General features: G+C 38.3%; 1 long non-coding RNA gene across 1 annotated transcript; it reads left to right on the top strand.

Annotated features, from left to right (window-relative positions):
• The first annotated feature begins 8,191 nt into the window (after window positions 1-8,191).
• Window positions 8,192-17,111, top strand: LOC149843261 (uncharacterized). Its single transcript, XR_016431125.1, has 4 exons — window positions 8,192-8,590; window positions 16,279-16,403; window positions 16,520-16,591; window positions 16,785-17,111. It is a non-coding gene; the product is annotated as an uncharacterized LOC149843261 (long non-coding RNA).
• The last annotated feature ends 860 nt before the right edge of the window (window positions 17,112-17,971 follow it).

Below are 17,971 nucleotides of genomic sequence, written 5' to 3'. Positions count from 1 at the left end.
GCAGGTTATATGTCCCCCCCAGGGCAGTTAGCTACATCTCATGATCGGGGGTCCCAAAGAGCACCACGTATGTAAGCATGTGCATCTCGTATCCCCATGTTTGTCAGCATTAATTAGCATTGGAGTTTGATGCGATTGCAAAGACTTAAGTACCCTCTCCTCCATTGGTGCAAAAAAAAATGACGGTTCTTGAAAAGGAGTGGTTGTAAAGACTTAAGTGCCCCGAAGATGATTATTTAAGACCCAGTCTCTGCACTGCAGGATTATCCGAGAAAGAAATCTTCCCTGGAGGAGGCCATGAACATCAACCCTCTTACTCTCTCTCTCTCCCTTCTATTTCTGCTTTTGTGCACATCCATTAGAAGATCATACATTGCTCCATTAAGCACCGAATGACCTGCACATTGATTGTTGTGGAGCCTGATTCAAAGTTTTTACCCTTACAGGAGGAGGGTTTGGGGGCTCATCCCAGCGTGGGTAGCATCATTCAACTCTCAGTCTCTCTCTCTCTCCCTTCTATTTCTGCTTCTGTGCACATCCATTAGAAGATCATACATTGCTCCATCAAGCACCGACTGACCTACACATTTACTGTTGTGGAGCCTGATTCAAAGTTTTTACCCTTACAGGAGGAGGGTCTGGGGGCTCCTCCCAGCGTGGGTAGCATCATTCAACTTGAAGAGTTGTGGAGTCTGATTTAGAGTTTTTACCCTTACAGAAAGGGGGGTCTGAGAGCTCCTTCCAGTGTGGGTAGCATCATTCAACTTGAAGAGTTATGGAGTCTGATTCAAGAGCTTTTACCCTTACAGAAGGGAGGTCTGAGGGCTCCTCCCAGTGTGTTCATGGCCTTTTGCCCTTACAGAAGGGGGGATTTACATTTCGTAGAACACCCGTCATCGGAACGAGATGAACACCCGTCACCGGAACGACGGCTCCGCTGAGACCTCCTCGCTAGGGAGAGGAAGACGACGTGGTGGAGCTTCTGCTGGCCATCCTCAGCGCGACTGCACCGACTGGGTTGCTGTCGAGGAGGAGGGCGAGAACGGTGACTCTTAACTTGGGCAATCTTTTTTTTGATGATTGTGGTTGTAATGTATCGTTGAAGTTAAAATGGAGAATGAAATGACAATAGAAATTGCTGAAAATTTACAGAAATAAACTAGACTCAATAACGAAGACACCACTTTTTACGGATTTGGAATATGACCTCCGATTAGGGAGATATGACTCTGACAAGTTGGTCCTAATTTGCGGAAGACACTACAAATCACTATAGCGATTTGCGGAAGACACTACAAATCGCTATAGCGATTTGCGGAAGACACTACAAATCGCTATAGCGATTTGTGAATCGCTGTAGCGATTTGCGGAAGACACTACAAATCGCTATAGCGATTTGCGAATCGCTATAGCGATTTGCGAATCGCTATAGCGATTTGCAGAAGACACTATAAATCGCTATAGCGATTTACGGAAGACACTACAAATCGCTATAGCGTTTCGCGATTTACGGAAGACACTACAAATACTATAAATTGTTGTAGGAAAGCCCGATAATACTACAAATCATTGTTGGAAGGCCCAAAAAAAATTTGGTCCGGAGGGCGCTGCCCCCCGAGCCCCCCCCCGCCAGGGGCGGCCCCCCCTGGACCCCCGCCCGCTGACCGCGCAGCGGGATCCGCGCCGGGGGGGAGCCCCCGGACCCCCCTCCTGTAAGGGCAAAAACTCTAAATCAGGCACATAAGTAGAGAGAGAAGGGAGAGAGAGTGAGAGGGTTGGTGTTCATGGCCTTCTCCAGGAGGAACCCTTTACCTCTCTTGATTTCTTCTCTACAGAGAGAGAGGGTTTTACAGTGTTTTACGAAGAAGGAAGAAGAAGAAGATGACGATGCAGCAATGTAGGATCGTCTGTTGGATGTGCACAGAAGTAGAGAGAGAAGGGAGAGAGAGTGAGAGGGTTGATGTTCATGGCCTTCTCTAGGAAGAACTCTTTGTTTCCCTTGATTTCTTCTCTAAAGAGAGAAAGGGTTTTACAGTGTTTTACGGAGAAAGAAGAAGAAAACATGTTTGTCCTTTTTTTGAACAGAAAAAGAAGAAGACTTTGAAGAGTCAACATCATCCTCGACTTTCTGGATGGAGGACATGTTTGTCCTTTTTTTGAACTATTTGTTTTTTCTTTTTTGAATGAAAGGCATTTTTGTCATTTTCTCAAACCATCACTTTATGAGAAGAATAGCAATAAAGGGTACTTAAGTCTTTGCAACAACACCAGAGTCCGATGCAAAGTTATGTCAACATACACGGGAATACGAGCCCCATGTGCTTGTATACGTGGTGCTCATTCAAAGCCCCGAACACAGACGTGGGATTCAGTGAATCATCGGGGGCGAACATACACCATCCTCTCTTGCTCACCAACTTCATTGGCGCAAAATCCTATATATCATTTGTCCATCGGAGAATACCCTCAGCTTTAGCCTTAATAGCAAGGTTGTTAAATGCGATGAGGCGAAGCGAGGCGTTGAGCCTCTTACGAAGCGAGGCGTAAGCCTCAAGGTGTTGAAGCCTACGCTTCAAGAGCGCCATTACCTCAACCCTTCATGGCCACCCTGCTAGCCATGTGGGGGACACAAGATGCCAACTTATCCTGTTTTCTTTTCCCGGATATAAGATGGATTCATACAAAGGTTCCAAACGTCATAGGACATCCCAAGTCCATATACACAAGACCTGGTTCACCATTCCGAGTAAAAAAGAAACAATTTTTCTCAAAAAATGACAAGTGTATATTCATCATGAAAAAAAGCAATGGTCGTTTCTTCAGACAGAAAGCGATCGATGTATGTTTTCCTCTTCTTTCTCTTGTTCCTTTCGGGTTAGCGATTTCGTTGCCTGCCTGAAAATAAATCATGCCAGGATATTTTCCGGTAATATGGCGGACCACATTCGGCTTCTGATCATTCCCCTCTTGCTTATCTCCCTCGTTTTCCGGCTGTCCATGTGTGAGCTCGACCTTTCCTTTGCGGCGATCCGTTTACTGGAATAAAGTTTTGGCGAGCACTCCTCCGATCATCGTCGATCGTCAGTCTCTTGCCCGGTGACCTGCTTCATCATCGATCCTGTCTGCGGCATTGACGGTGTCACGTATTGGTGCGGCTCGACGATGCGCTCTACTCTGACACTGGCGTAGCGAAGCTAGGGTTTTGCAAGGCTGGCAACAGCGGAAACAGTGCGTTCCAAGGTCAAACTTTCCTTCTCGTTCCACATATTTTTGTTTCATGCACAGAGGAGTAGGCCTCAAACATGATGTGTACGCCTTAGAAGCAAAGCACGTCTCAACGCGAGGCGTGTGCTTCACCCATGTGAAGTGTGCGCTTTGAGACTCAAACGCCTCACTACAGAAGTACTTTGAGCGTAGGCTTCAGGTACTGAGGCGTTCGCCTCTCACAACACTGCTTAATAGCACAAAGGATGTGCACCCATAGTTTTTGAACTTGTGATGGCCCCTCAACTTGGTCCCATCAACTTCATTTTACCTTTTCAAAAAAATCTACTTCACATGTAGAGCGCTCCAACACTCAAAAACATTTCCAGTGGAGGGTCCAGCCCAATGTTGTCAGTATCATTTTTGGAACTGCAGTATCGTTCTGAATCGGCCAAAAAATAATTTTAAAAAATATTACGGTCAATCAGAATCGTTACACATGTTAAAACCATTAAAACAATATTAAATAATTACTTTTAACTTATTTTTAACATTTATTAAAAAATAGCCGATTCAGGTCAGTATCGTATCCATTTTGTGGCGATACGAATACTCACCGATAATGACAACACTGGTCCAGCCAGTCCACATGTAGCAAGGGCACACCAATAATCATGGCACAGAGGTAACATTGGCGCATCATAATGGGCATGAGCACTATGTGAGTGACAAAATAGCGTTGTCAATGGGTTGGGTCTGTCTTGGATATTGATCCCATGTGAACTCGGATATTTGGGTATGCACCTAAAAACACCAGCCCAAATGTTATTTGGTTCGACCTAAACCTTAATCGAAAGACAAGAAAAAGAATTCAGTCAGATATCCGTCCTAAATCTGATTCTTTGACATCCTTGCATTGCATGAGTTGGAGCTCAGATGCGATCCATTACTCATACGATCTCACCTGGTAATGTCGGTAAGGACACAAATACCAACATTAGTGTTCTCTACTAAAAGAAAAGACCAAGGGCAAGTTTGGGAGTTAGAAAGATATAAAAAAAGTGATAAAAAATGAAAAAAAAACTGCTTTTTTATCCTTCCAAACGAGAGAAAAAATCTATGAGACAGAGTTTTTCTAAAAAGTACACTTTTTGATACCAAACATTTCTCCACTGGGAGAGGTGGAGAAATGTTTCCAACCAAGAGAAAAAGGTGAGATCCACTCTCCACCACCCATCATCTCACCATCCATGCGACCACCATTGATCTCACCGCCACCACCACCCAACATCACCTACCTCTCAAAAACTATTCTCACCACTACCAACTACCTCTCAATAACTAGCATTGAAGAAGCTCCACCACCACTCACGATAGTTTCTCACCACCACCATCACCACTATTCACCACCACCCACCTACCACAGAGAAAACCATCATCCCCATCATCCATTACTACCCGCCATCACTCACATCCTGAAAAACGGCATCGGAGAAGCTCTACCACAACCACTGGGCTGTAGCCCAGTCCTGCCTCCCGGCCCATTTAAAAGAAAAAAAAAATTAAAAGCCCAGTCTTAGCCCAGATTCCATATGAAATAAATTTTTATCCATTTTTGTAGCCCAGTCCTAGCCCAGCCCTGACTGCACCAAATAGTTTGATTTGTCCATATGAAATAGATTTTTATTAATAATTGTAGCCATTTTTTATTTTATCTCAAATTTTTTTTCCCAGACTATCACACCATTTTTTTTTTGCTACACCCCTGTTTGCACCCCCCCCCCCCACATGAATCCTAGCTACCCCCCTGCAACCACCCACAATCTAGCTCCACCACCACCTCGTCCTCTCTCATTTTTTTAAAGTTTTTCTATTTTATTTTTCTTATGCTACCTAAACAAGTAAAAATTCCTTATTTTAAAAAAATATATCGTATCAAAACTTCTCATAGACAAAATTTTATTTTCCTATGAGCGGTTTTCTTGCTTTCAAACGCTCCCTCGAGAACAAGTGATTAAAAGCTATCAAAACAAAAATAAAAAAGATGGGATAAGGTCAGCACACCTTTGGATGCCATTGATCTCAAGATGAACAGCATCCAAACCTGCGAATAAGATGCCCATCACTGGGATTGACCTCAGTTTTTTTCCTGATGTTGCTTGTGTTTGGGATGGACAGCATCTGAATGGTTTAAAATGAACGGTTCACGGTGAACCTTATTCCCTGTTTGACCTCTGACGGTGTCCAGATGTGCCTCTGACCTGATCCTCTCTGTTAAGATAAAAAAAGCTGTCATAAGGATATGGATACAAGACATTGTAAGATGTGGATTTGAGATGAAAATGCATGTTTGTTATGAGGGTAGCATGCATGGACACATTTTTTTAATTTATAAAAACTATAATATGCATTAAAACATATAAAATATAGAAATATATTTATCAATAATAAAAATATGCATCTTTTGATATTTATTAAAATGTATTAAAACATTAAAAACGTGTAGCAGGGTGTTAGCTTGCCATGTCGTATCCCTTACATAGGGGACCTCAAAGTACGTGTCCCTGTGACATAGATAAAAAGTTCACTCTTTGGTGTTCTTTCCCTATCTTACAAACATCATGGACATTTTCAAAAGTTGATACAATGCTAAAAAAATTGTGATCATTTCAAAATATCCATTAACCTTGTTTTTTGTGATATTAAGGCAATAAAAATATTTTTATATTACTTAATATTTATGTATTTTAAATACTTATATATGCTATGTTTTCATGTTAATTTCCTAAGAAAAAACAGTTTTCTAAAATAACGGGAGATTTTCGTAGGAGTGAGATTTTTTTTTAATTTTTACTCAGAGAAACCACCCCAGGCGCATAGAACTATGCCATGCTGACTCAGCCTGCCATACTAATGGTATTTGTCCATGTCGGTGTAAAACTCCAAGGGCTTACAAGCTCGAACCCTAAAAGTCGTTATGCTTCGCCTTACAGGGGGGTGACACCCATGGGATTTGAGCCTAGATTGCCCATCAATAAGTCTAGGCCCCATCCCACTACGCCAAACCCCTTGGATCTTCTTAGGAGTGAGATTTGTGGTTATCGTTCTTTCTATATCTACATCTTTTGCAAAGGACCCAAGACAGGCCACTTCACGCTAAGGATGTAAATGGTTTGGATTAGTGTCTGATCTAGGCAATACCGAGTCCAACATAATTGGATCTGACTTAAGAGGACTTGAATTCAGATTATAAAGTCGGATCGGATCAGCCAAAGCTGAATCCAGATCCCATCCAACTTAAAATTCCCACAATTACATGCATTAGAATTTGGATTCTAGTCAGATTCCGATTTTAGTCAGATCCAGACTCTGATTGGGATGAAAAATCAAATACTGAATCCAGATCCTGTTATTAATAGGATCTTACTTTGGCTACCAGATTCATCTAATCGAATTCAGATCTGGGTCAAATGTCAGATTATATCCTTGCTTGCCGCGAGGTGGAAGCTGGGTGCAGGTAGGTCTGCCTCAAGGGTTTTTTTTTTTTGAAAGGCAAGTTGGGGTTAGGCGGACCCCTACAAGAACAACAGCCGCCCCATGTGGCAGAGGGATTCAATCATGAACCTTCAGCTTGACACAGGACCCGGCTTACCACATCGGTAGTGCTACCTCAAGGGTTTTACCAACTGGTGGATGGTAAAGGTGGTTTTCTTTGCCTAACCGAAAAAATAAGAAAAGACAGACTTCTAAGTTAAGGTTTTAAAGGCAATTTACTGGTGAATCTCTCCTTTAATATATTCAGGCAAACTTTTTTTTTGATATTTACATAGAGAAACCGCCAATAGGACCAGAGACCTAGCCATGCTGTTGTCCTAACAACATAAAATTCCTTGAGCTTACCCCTTTCTCCTATGGAGTCACCATGCTTTGGCTTGAGCAAGAAGTGACGCCCATGAGATTTGAACCTAGACTGCTTGCCTTGCGGCTAGGCCCCCCTACGCCAAACCCCTTTGGGGATATTCAGGCAAACTTGTTTGGGCGTTGATGTCTTTTAACAGAGAAGGCCCACATTCCTTTGAGTCCTTATTTCATCTTTTGGAGACAAGGAATGTTGATGTCTTATGCTTGTGACTACATATGCATCATGCATGCACAGTTCCATACATTCTTAAATGTTGGCTGAAAAACCATAGGCTTTCATACCCATTTTAGTTTTCTATTGGCAATCAAAATTTGGAAAAAAAAGGGAACAAAAATTTCAGTGGGACCAACAAATATCCAGTGAATGTAGCTCAGCACTATGTTAATAATTTAAACAAGGTGCATGCTTGCTAAAGTAGGGGAAATGGACAGGTAGGATCCAGATGGGATCAGGGCTAATCCTAATCTGATATGGACTGAAGTAGGTTGGAGACTTCTGTTCAGAGTTAGATTCAGACTGCTCATTAGTGCAGGACCATATGTTTGCCCAATGCAGCTCTGAACCACAAAACATGGATTTTGATTATATATATATATATATATATATATATATATATATATATATATATATATATATATATATATATAATAACCGCAAATTTTATGCAGTTATATAGAAATTTTACATATATATTTCATAATTAACGTGATTTGGGCCTAGGATTCGTTACTCGGATTCAAAAGAAATATATAAATGGGTATTAAAAGTATATATATAATAATAATACTAAATAAATAAATAACTAAGATTAATTGTTATAAGGAAATAATAATAAATAAATTTGTCGAATCCACAGTTGGACCCAAATGGATCCAACCCATGGATCCACTGTTATTTGCGAGACCCGAATCCAAATTACGATCGGATCCATCATCGCCGGTCGGGGTTCGGACCCAAACCCAGCCCGCACCCTGTGTAATGAGAAAAAAAAAGAAAGAGAAGGCAACCCGATATGGGTTGCCCAATAAAAACAGAAAAAAAGAAAAAAAGAAAGTTAGGGTTCAATGTGAACCCTAACTGATATCGCATGGGAGGGGGTGGGACGGAGCTCAGTCGTCGAGGGTCCCCTCTCATTAAAAAGGGGGAGAGGACCTCACCTCTCTTCCTCCTGCTCTCGCCTCCCTCTCTGCTTCACACCCATCGTCTCTCATCTTCCTTTTCCTCCTGCGGCCTTATCTCTCACTCTCTTCCCGGTCCACGACTCCGACCACCTGCTACCGCCGTCGCCAGCAACCAATGTCGCTGGTGACCTCCTTCTCGCAGCAGCATTAGCCATCTCTTCCTCTGTTGCATCTTGGCAGACCTCTGCAACATCCCTGCCCTCCCAATCTTGATAGTCATAGCAGCATCGGGGTTCGTCCGAGCATCCATTGCACCGCAACAACCTCCGATCGTCGAAGAAAGGTAGGATCGATAACTTTTCTTGTGGGTTATTGACTGGGTCTGGGTGTGCTTGGGTTGGTCAAGGAAAAAAAATATTCGAATGATGAAGGCCACTGATAACCTAAACCGAGAACCCAATTTCTTGGATTGGGGGGTTTCTTGTTTTAGATTCATAGGATTGTTTATTGAACACAGAATGAGGTTAAGGAAAAAGGGGTTTGTTGGTGTTCTTGATTTTCCTTCGTCTGATATAGCTAAAGTATTTATGAAACGACTTGGTTGGCGTTTTTGATTTTCTTCATTTCAACATTCTTGGAGTTTTTCTCTCCATCTGGGTGTATTGTATTTTGTGTTAATTTTGTTGGGTAGTCTAGATTCTTTGAGGTAAAGGTTGGCAATATGAACTTATGGTTGAATTTGACCATAAAGTGAAGTTGGTCATGCTTTATTTCGTCTTTACTTGGGAATGGTTAAAAGATGGGGATATGTTAAACAATTGAATAAGATCCACAATAGAAGGCAGTTCTATGTTTTTTTTTTCACTAATTGGAATGCCTGCAAGGGTAAGAGATTGGAATCTTAGATCGTTCAATCTTTAGTTTATGTTAGGTTATGAGATCTGTTGTATAGAGTAAAACTTGACCATGATATGCCTCTTATTCTTGATTTTGAGGTCAATGTAGTGATGGCATTGCCAAGCAGCCTGTCTAGCGAGAAAATAAACATTCTGATCATATTGTGCGGATTTTTCAAATTGCCGCGCATTCTACCTTGTGTCCCCCTTTTATTTTCCTCGGTAACTGATGCAATTCTATGGTGCAAGAACTTCTATAGCCAACATAAGCGTTACATTTTTTGTCATTACAAATATAGTATGGATTTGGTGTCTAGTTATCTTGGAACAAAAAGATTCCCAGGATCTATTGTTGCAATGGATGTACAACCTTCTGATTGAGGTTGTGCAATAGCACATTCTGATGATTGAGATGAGGGGATGCAATACATTACACAATCCGTTTGGATCTTATCTGTTTTAGGAAAACATAAGCATAATTTCTTACAATTGATGCTTGTTCGTGGAGACCCTCGTCAACCTTGCCACTTCCTTGTCCATATCCTCATCAGCCATTATCTTTTGCATTTGACTCTTTGGTTGTATGCATACAACCTTATCTATATGTAGCATGCTGCAATTTATGGTTTAAATATCTGGTGTGACAAGGGGTTGATCTGATGACTTATCTGACTCAACCCAGTTGACCCTCCTACCAAGTCAATTTCTTTTTAGGTTTTAGTTATACATGATTAACCTCAGAACTAATGACAATAGGAATGAACTTTATTTGTTTTATTTGTGCATGAACCCATTCCTCATATTAATTTTCTTTACAATAGAGCATGCTATCCGTTCCAATTACAAATATGTGCTAATTTAGGTTCTGATGTTGCTTTTACATTGAATCTCTACTTTATCAATGCCACAATCTCATAATTAAGCTCTCTTTATGACAGTAAAGTTTATACACCATGCTAAATAGTTAATAATGGAAAATCCTGAAGGAGGATGCATATCTGACTTGGAGATTCAGATATGGCAAATGCCATGAACATAAAAACAATGTAAACATATGGTTTATATGATGTTTTGTTGACAGTTTAAATACTTGAGTAATATGTTATTTTATGGATTGTATCAAATCTGATTTCCTATTAGTTTGTTGACAATGATTAGAGTTGATTATATGATATCTTGTTGTGTTCTATCACCAAATCTGATTTTTTTATATTATTATATTGATTGATATCTGAGATAACTATATGTCATTTTGCTGACTATATCAAATCTGTTTCAATGTTGGTTTAATAACTGATATCAAATCTGAATACATATGTTTTCGTTACCTATTATCATGCTTAATTTTGAGTTCTTTTATTACCTATTATCAGACTTGAGTTCAAAGTTATTTTATTGACTTCAAGTAGTTATGTTGGTTGTGATCAGATCTGAGTACATGTGATCATGTATAATCTTATACAAGTTGTATGCATGAGCATAGTTACTTGGGTCCAAGTGCATATTAAACTGCATAAATTCTGATATTCGAAGTGCATACTTTTTGGAAGGTTCGGATTAAGCTGCACCCTTGCTTATGTTAAAATGTCTATTGAGTTGCTTATTCTATAATGTTTAACTTTATGTTAAGGTGTATAAACTTTCTAATGATCAATGGCCTAGCACACTACATACTTTCTGAAATTATCAAATGCTAATAAAGACACCAGAGCACTATGAGAGGGTGTTTGGGAACTTTTGCCTAATGGGCAATATGGGATTGAATACCCGATGCGGGTACTTGGGCTATTAGCTTGTGTGCTATGACAATAAAACTGATAAAAACTTAATCTTAAATGTTGTGTGTCTGACTGGTTTAAAAGTACCGGGGCATTGGTGTTTGACGGTTTAAAGGTACCGAAGCATTCTGGGTAATAATCATGACACCGATAAGAAACTTAAATTTAATTTCTATGGCCTGAGTGGCTTAAAGGTATCAGAGCTTATGTGTTTGACTGGTTTAAAGGCACCGGAGCACTCTGAGTGGGTTTATGCAATCAATATGAAAAAGGATTGGGTTGGTTTATACACCTTGGTAAAATGACTAAGGTTGGGAATCTATTACTATGGTAGTAGAAGGTTTGGGAAAAATGCCCTTATACCCTGGGAAGTTAATTAAATGAAAAGATTAACTCACTCAATTCTTGGGCTTACCTTGGAGATGGTAGGTGGTACAAAACTCCGGGGATATGTGTTTTGGTTTCAAGCATAAAGCGACTCGGTGATCCCAGTTCTCGAAGTTGGGGGACCCATCATGGAAGAACCAGCCGAGAGTCCCTTTGGTCTACACATGTTTTCTGTGTGCTTCTATGCTTACCTTGTAAAACAATGAAAAGATGGTGAAGGGAGGAAAAACAACTCCATTTTCTATCAGATCACGTGTGTTTTCATCATTTTTTTAGTTTCTTCTGGCACTTATATTTTTTTGCACATGCTTTTGATATTTGATTCTGATGTTCACCATGTATATGTGCTTGGTGAGAGACTATTTAGCTAATTCCTGTTGCTACATAGGCTGCCCTGTGAAGTGGTGTGCTTTTTCTCCTGTTTATTTTTTAGTTTAAGCTTGCCCTGTTGGTTTATTGCTTGGTGCTTGCTTGTTCTGATCTCCTTTCTTCCTTTTCATTGTGTGGTTGATTTATGGATATATCTTTTGGTTGATGATTACCATAGTTTTTGTAAAGGTGTTTAATCTATCATGTGTTGTCCATTTTTTCTTTTTCTCTTTGTTGTTACATGTATTTAGGTTGTAGTTACTGTGTAACTTATTTTTTGTGAGTCTTATTGGATTTGTCTTTATGCGTCATTTTTTGAGCTTCCATTGGATTGTTGCTTTTGCAGATCATTGATGTTGTTGGTGTTCTAGCTTGATACAACTGAGTGGCTCTCATATGAGGGTGTTAGATGGAGTTCTCATGTTTTCTTATTTAATCTTTTCTATTGATTACTTCCACGTGATGATGAGTTGAATTTTTTTAGGGCAATATAGATATTGTGCAGTCTTGTCATTGCTGATTTTCAATTAAGTTCGATATGATTTTTCATTTTAAATTCTGATTTTTGATAGATGGCCTATTTCAGTTTCATGTCGATTTTGTTGTGAATAATGTTTTCCTGAATAAATGTTTTTAAATTTATATCTTTTAGTGTACTGTTTCATGAAATTTGTGTTTGCTTTTTCTTTTAAATCTAGTTCTTAGTGTGAGTTTTCTTATAATGAATGAACTTCATGAATTTGGTGCTTTGTTGATAATTTATGTATATTGGCATTGACAACTGTCTATCCCCTAGGAATTGCTTAATAAATAGGTACATATTTGATGTACTAAGTTTTTATTGTTAGTCGGCGAGTATTTACCAAATTGTAGTGTTCGCAACCATTTGCATGGTAAGTTTTCAATTTGAATTTTGTGATGGTATAATGATGTCTCAGATAGATTTTCTTTTCTTTTCTCTAGATTTACCTTTGGGTCATGAAGGTTGATTTGTTAGATGACAGAACATGCTTACATTTTGCAGCATATTATGGTCATTCACTCTTACTGTGATATGCTTTTGAGCAGGGATATGCACCCGTTTGCTTGGGTCTTGAGGACTTCTGCAGTTGCAGGCTTTATCTTAAGATTCAGGCAACTTTTAGTTTACTGTATGCACTCATCATGCAACTTGAGTGTCAAGCACGCAACTTGTAAATATAATTGTCAGATAGCTCACGAGCATGACCAGAATGGCCATGTGCTCCTGTATTTCGGATGATTAATACGTCTTTCATGTTTCTGTTGTATTCACTCATCCACAGGTTCTGAATCTTTTTGGCTTATTTTTTCAATAACCTATGACTTATATGGACTTGATGTTCTTAATCGTTTAGCTCTTTACAGGATGATTTGGATAACATTACTCACTTCTAATACTAGCCTAAGAACCTATAATTCCTAGAACAGATAGACCTTTTAAGGTAAATATGTCTCATTTTATTATCCATCAATCAATATTTCTTCGATTTTCCTAATTATGATGTTTTTTGCTTTTCCATGATAGACAAGTATTGTATGTACTTTGTAAGGTCTTGGAATGCTTTTTAAAGCTTTTGTTGTGTTTGCTTTAAGAGACATTAATTTGATAAAGGTATTGCTTCTAATGTTATTCAGAAGTGTTTTGTTTTCTTTTGGACTTTTATCATCGATCTATTCAATGACCATGGAATTAGCATGGTTCATCCTGGGCAAGGCATTCTCTACGCAAGAAATGACCATCATAAAGTAGAAGGCTACTCTGATGCAGACTGGGCAAGATGTTCAAACAGAAAGTCTACCACAAGGTATTGTATTTTTTTAGAGGAAATATTACTTGTTGAAAAAGCAAAAAACCGAACACAGTTTCAAGATCAAATGCTGAGTCAGAATATCATGTGATGGCTGCTACTTCTTGTGAACTGATATGGATCAAGTCTCTTCTCACTGAATTGGGGTTAGCCGTTGAATTGCCAATGAATATGAATAGCAGACTTGTTATCACAATACATATTCATTGGCAATTTAACGGTCAATCCCAATTCAGTGAGAAGAGACTGATCCATATCAGTTCACAAGAACTAGATATTCTGATTCAACACTTGATCTTAAAACTGTGTTTTGTTTTTTGCTTTTTCAACAAGTAATATTTTCTCCAACAAAAATACAATACCCTGTGGTAGACTTTATGTCTGAACATCCTGCCCAGTCTGCGTCAGAGTAGCCTTCTACTTTATGATGGTCATTTCTTGTGTAGAGAATGCTTTGTCCATGACTACTTTTGATGTATTTGAGAATACGGTCGATAGCTTTGACATGACATGGCTTGGGGGGCATGCATATATTGACTAATAACACTTACAACATAAGCAAGATCAGGTCTCGTCATAGTTAGATATATAAGTTTTCTAACCAATCTCTGAAACTATTCTACATCTTTTTTTGGAAGGCATTCTTCATCAATATCAAACTTGACATTAGTCTCGATAGGGGCATCCACAAGTTTGGATCCTATTTTTCCTTCTTTCTTGATAAGATCTAAAGTATATTTCCTTTGAGATATGAAAATACTATTCTTAGAGTAGGCAACCTCTATTCCAAGAAAATACCTTAGATTCCCTAAATCCTTAATATCAAAAGCTTTATGAAGATACTTCTTGGTATTGAGAATTTCACCATTATCATTTCCTATTATTATAATATCATCCACATATACTAACACAACAGTGAGATTATGATGATTTTTATGGACAAAAAGAGAGTTGTCAATAATACATCTTTTAAAACATTTTTTCTTAAGGGCAAGACAGAGTTTAAGATACCAGACTCACAGAGATTGTTTTAAGCCATAAATGACCTTCTTCAATTTACAAGCTAATTCAGGATTTTCCTCTTGTGGGTATCTAGGAGGTAACTGCACGTGAACTTCTTCTTCTAAATCTCCTTGAAGAAAAGCATTTTTAACATCTAGTTGAAGCATTTTTCAATTGTAATTGCAGGCAACAAACAAAAGTATACAAAGATTATTCATTTTAACCACTGGCGCAAATGTTTTTTCATAATCAACACCATAAGTTTGAGTAAAACCCTTAGCAACCAGACGAGCCTTAAAATGTTCTATAGTTCTGTCACTCTTATATTTTGTCTTATAAACCCATCGACATCCTAGTGCCTTTTTATCTTTGGGTAGCTTGTAAATTTCTCAAGTTTTATTTTTATTTAAGGCATCTAATTCTTCCATAGCTTTAACCCAAATATCTTGCCTTTTTGCCTCATTAAAAGTAGTTGGTTCTTTCATAATGGAACCAAGAAAGGAAACATACCTTTTTGAGAGGTGTTTGTACAGTCAATGCATTTCTCAATAGGATGCTCAACTGTCATGTAAGTGACAAAATCTCTGATATAACTAGGTGGCCTAATTGTTCTCTCTGATCTTCTTATAGATCGCTCATCGAGCTGATTTAGAGTATCACTTGGCTGAATTTGAGTTATAGCTTCGGTGTTGCCAGCTTCATGATTATAAATGACTGGTATCACATCATCAAAATGACTGACATTAGGAAGCACAACAGTATCAAATATATTTTTCTCCTCCTGACAAAGATTTTTGGATTCATCAAAAATTTCTGAGAAGTATGGTTTAGCTTCATCAAAGCTAACATCTCTAAAAACATATAAATGGTTGTGAATGACATCGTAGCATTTATACCCTTATTGGGATGAAGAATATCCTAAGAAAAGATACTTTAACGACTCGAGGAGTCAATTTGTACCTTTCATAAGAATTGGTGGATACAAAAATAGAGCATCCAAACATCTTAAGATGATTGAGACTCAATTTTCTTCCTTTGAGAATTTTCAACAGAGGCTTTTCATCAAGACGTTTACTGAAAAGCATGTTAATAAGATAGCAGACAATAAGAACAACATCACTCCAAAAATATTGAGAGACATTCATATGAAAAAGTAAGGCACAAATCTTTTCCAATAGATGCCTATTTTTTTGTTTTGTGACTCTATTTTGTTGAGGAATTCCAACACAGGTAAATTGATGATCAATGACATTTTCTTTTTTAAAAAACTCAAAGACCAAATTTTTAAATTCAGTTCCATTGTCAGATTGAATAGCCTTAATTTTGGCTCCATATTGGGTCTCAACAAACTGTAAAGCTCTTTGAATTTTAAAAGAACTTCATTCTTGGTTTTCAACATATCTACCCAAGTAACTTTGAAGAAATCCTCTATAAAAGTCACATAATATAAATCATCTATAAAAGCCACATAATATCGAAAACCAGAATAAGAGTCAATAAGGGCTGGCACATCAGAATGAATCGAATCAAACATGCAAGTAGAAACAGTCTCTGATGTTAGAAAAGGAGATAATTTGGCAAATCTACAAATATCACAGTTATTGCAATCAAACTTATGACCAGGAAAAGGACTAAATAGAAAGCAGACCTCAAACAAATGTAGAAGTTAACACATGCTCATCAAATTCATTTTCAATTTGAGTAAAATCTTTTTCTTTGTCATATTCTCCTAATAATACATATATTTGACTTTGATCCTTTTGGTTGCAGGAAACAAGTTCCGTGCCTTAACAAATATCTGCGTATAAGCTTGTTCTGGAGCTTCTTCAAGTGGTTCTTCAGTGGTATTGGAGATTCTTCTGGAGCTTTTTCAAGTGAACCTACATCTGCAATCGGTAATGAAACTTTAATTGTCTGAAGATTCATGCTGGACCAATTAGAGTTTAAATGCATAAACTTATTCATATGTTGATCATACATAAACTGATGATGTCTGCATTTCTCTTTACAGATTAACATGGGCAATACAAATGTCAGAATCAGATCTACCATATTTGGCGCAAGGGAGTGCCCCAAGAAACCAGTAAGCAAGTTTTATGAATGTGTGTTTGGAAAAGATATCATCTGTACACTTGTAATGTAGCTAAAGTATGACCTTTGCCACTCAAAGAGAGACACCTAATCAATTGAATTGCCAGTCTTTCAGCTGAGGCTTATTATATTGCAGCTATTAAATTTAGAGGTCTGAATTTTGTAACAAACTTTGACATGAGCAGATCAGAGTCATATTGCATCTACTTTCCTCAACAACTCTGCCGTTGAAGCCCCTTTGACCGTTGACTTCTCCTTAACATCTGGTTTCCAGTAGAAAAGCAGTGGCTACCTCAACAACGGGATCATCTTTCAGAATTCGTCATCTACGCATTCAAATACGATTGATAGCCACCGTCAGGCCTGTACATGTATCAACAACCGTATCAGCAACCGTCAGGCTTCATTAGAACGAGTTTGTAAGGATTGGAATAAAATTGTTTTTTTTTTGTGGTGTGCGTGTGCGCATGCGTGTGTTCATATGTGTAACATTGACTGATCAATTCATTTTCTTTTAAGATGAAAGTCCTCGTGGGTCTGTGGGTGTGAGCATGCATGCTATTTATGTAAATATATTTAAATATCTATTTATGTAAATACAAAAATATAAATATATTTAAACATAATTATAAAATATATAAATAACATCTAATTTTTGCAAAAAAAAATATTAGTGACGGTTGAAATCGTCACTATTGATTGTTTTCCAAAATAAAAACTTATAGTGACGGCCAAAGCCATCACTGTAGGTACTTTCTTTTGACGGAAGTAACTGTCACTAAAGATTTTACTTAGTGACAGTTTGACCTGTCACTGAAACATTGACGTTCAGTGATGGTTCTTGGTTTTTTTTAGTGACAGACCTTCCTATTTTGTTGTAATGTTGATATGCTTTCCAATATGTTTACTTCAGTTATGAACAACGGGATTTACCAGCCCTGGTTGCAGATCAAGCACGTAACCTGCACTTTGACAATATACAGAGTGGGCGCATGCATGGAGCCTAAGGTGGTGTAGGTCATGGAGGCTCTGCATGGTCGGTAGGAGCTGTCAGTGCACGTCTCCTTGTGGTGGGACGTTGCAGGTTCAAAATCCAGTGGTACGTTGAATAACTGGTGGAGTCTGCCTAACCCCAACTTGCCTTTCGAAAAAAAAATTAGTAGTTGTGGAGTAGACCTCTATGAAAGTCTTATTGGCATATGCAATGGGAGCTTGTATGGAAGCTTTTTTATATGCATATTTTTTAGGTAAAGCCGTCTTTTACTTTAACAAATTGTGGTGCAGATCCAGTGATTCGGCCAGAGTACTTTACACAGAAAATCGCTATGCATGTAGTGATTTTCTGTGTTTTATGTTATACAAAAAAAATTTG

The sequence above is a fragment of the Nuphar pumila genome, chromosome 3 (assembly GCF_984573655.1).
Source record: "Nuphar pumila chromosome 3, dmNupPumi1.hap1.1, whole genome shotgun sequence".
NCBI lineage: Eukaryota > Viridiplantae > Streptophyta > Magnoliopsida > Nymphaeales > Nymphaeaceae > Nuphar > Nuphar pumila.
The sequence above is the reverse complement of the archived record's forward strand: the minus strand, read 5'-3'. Positions and strand labels throughout refer to the sequence as shown.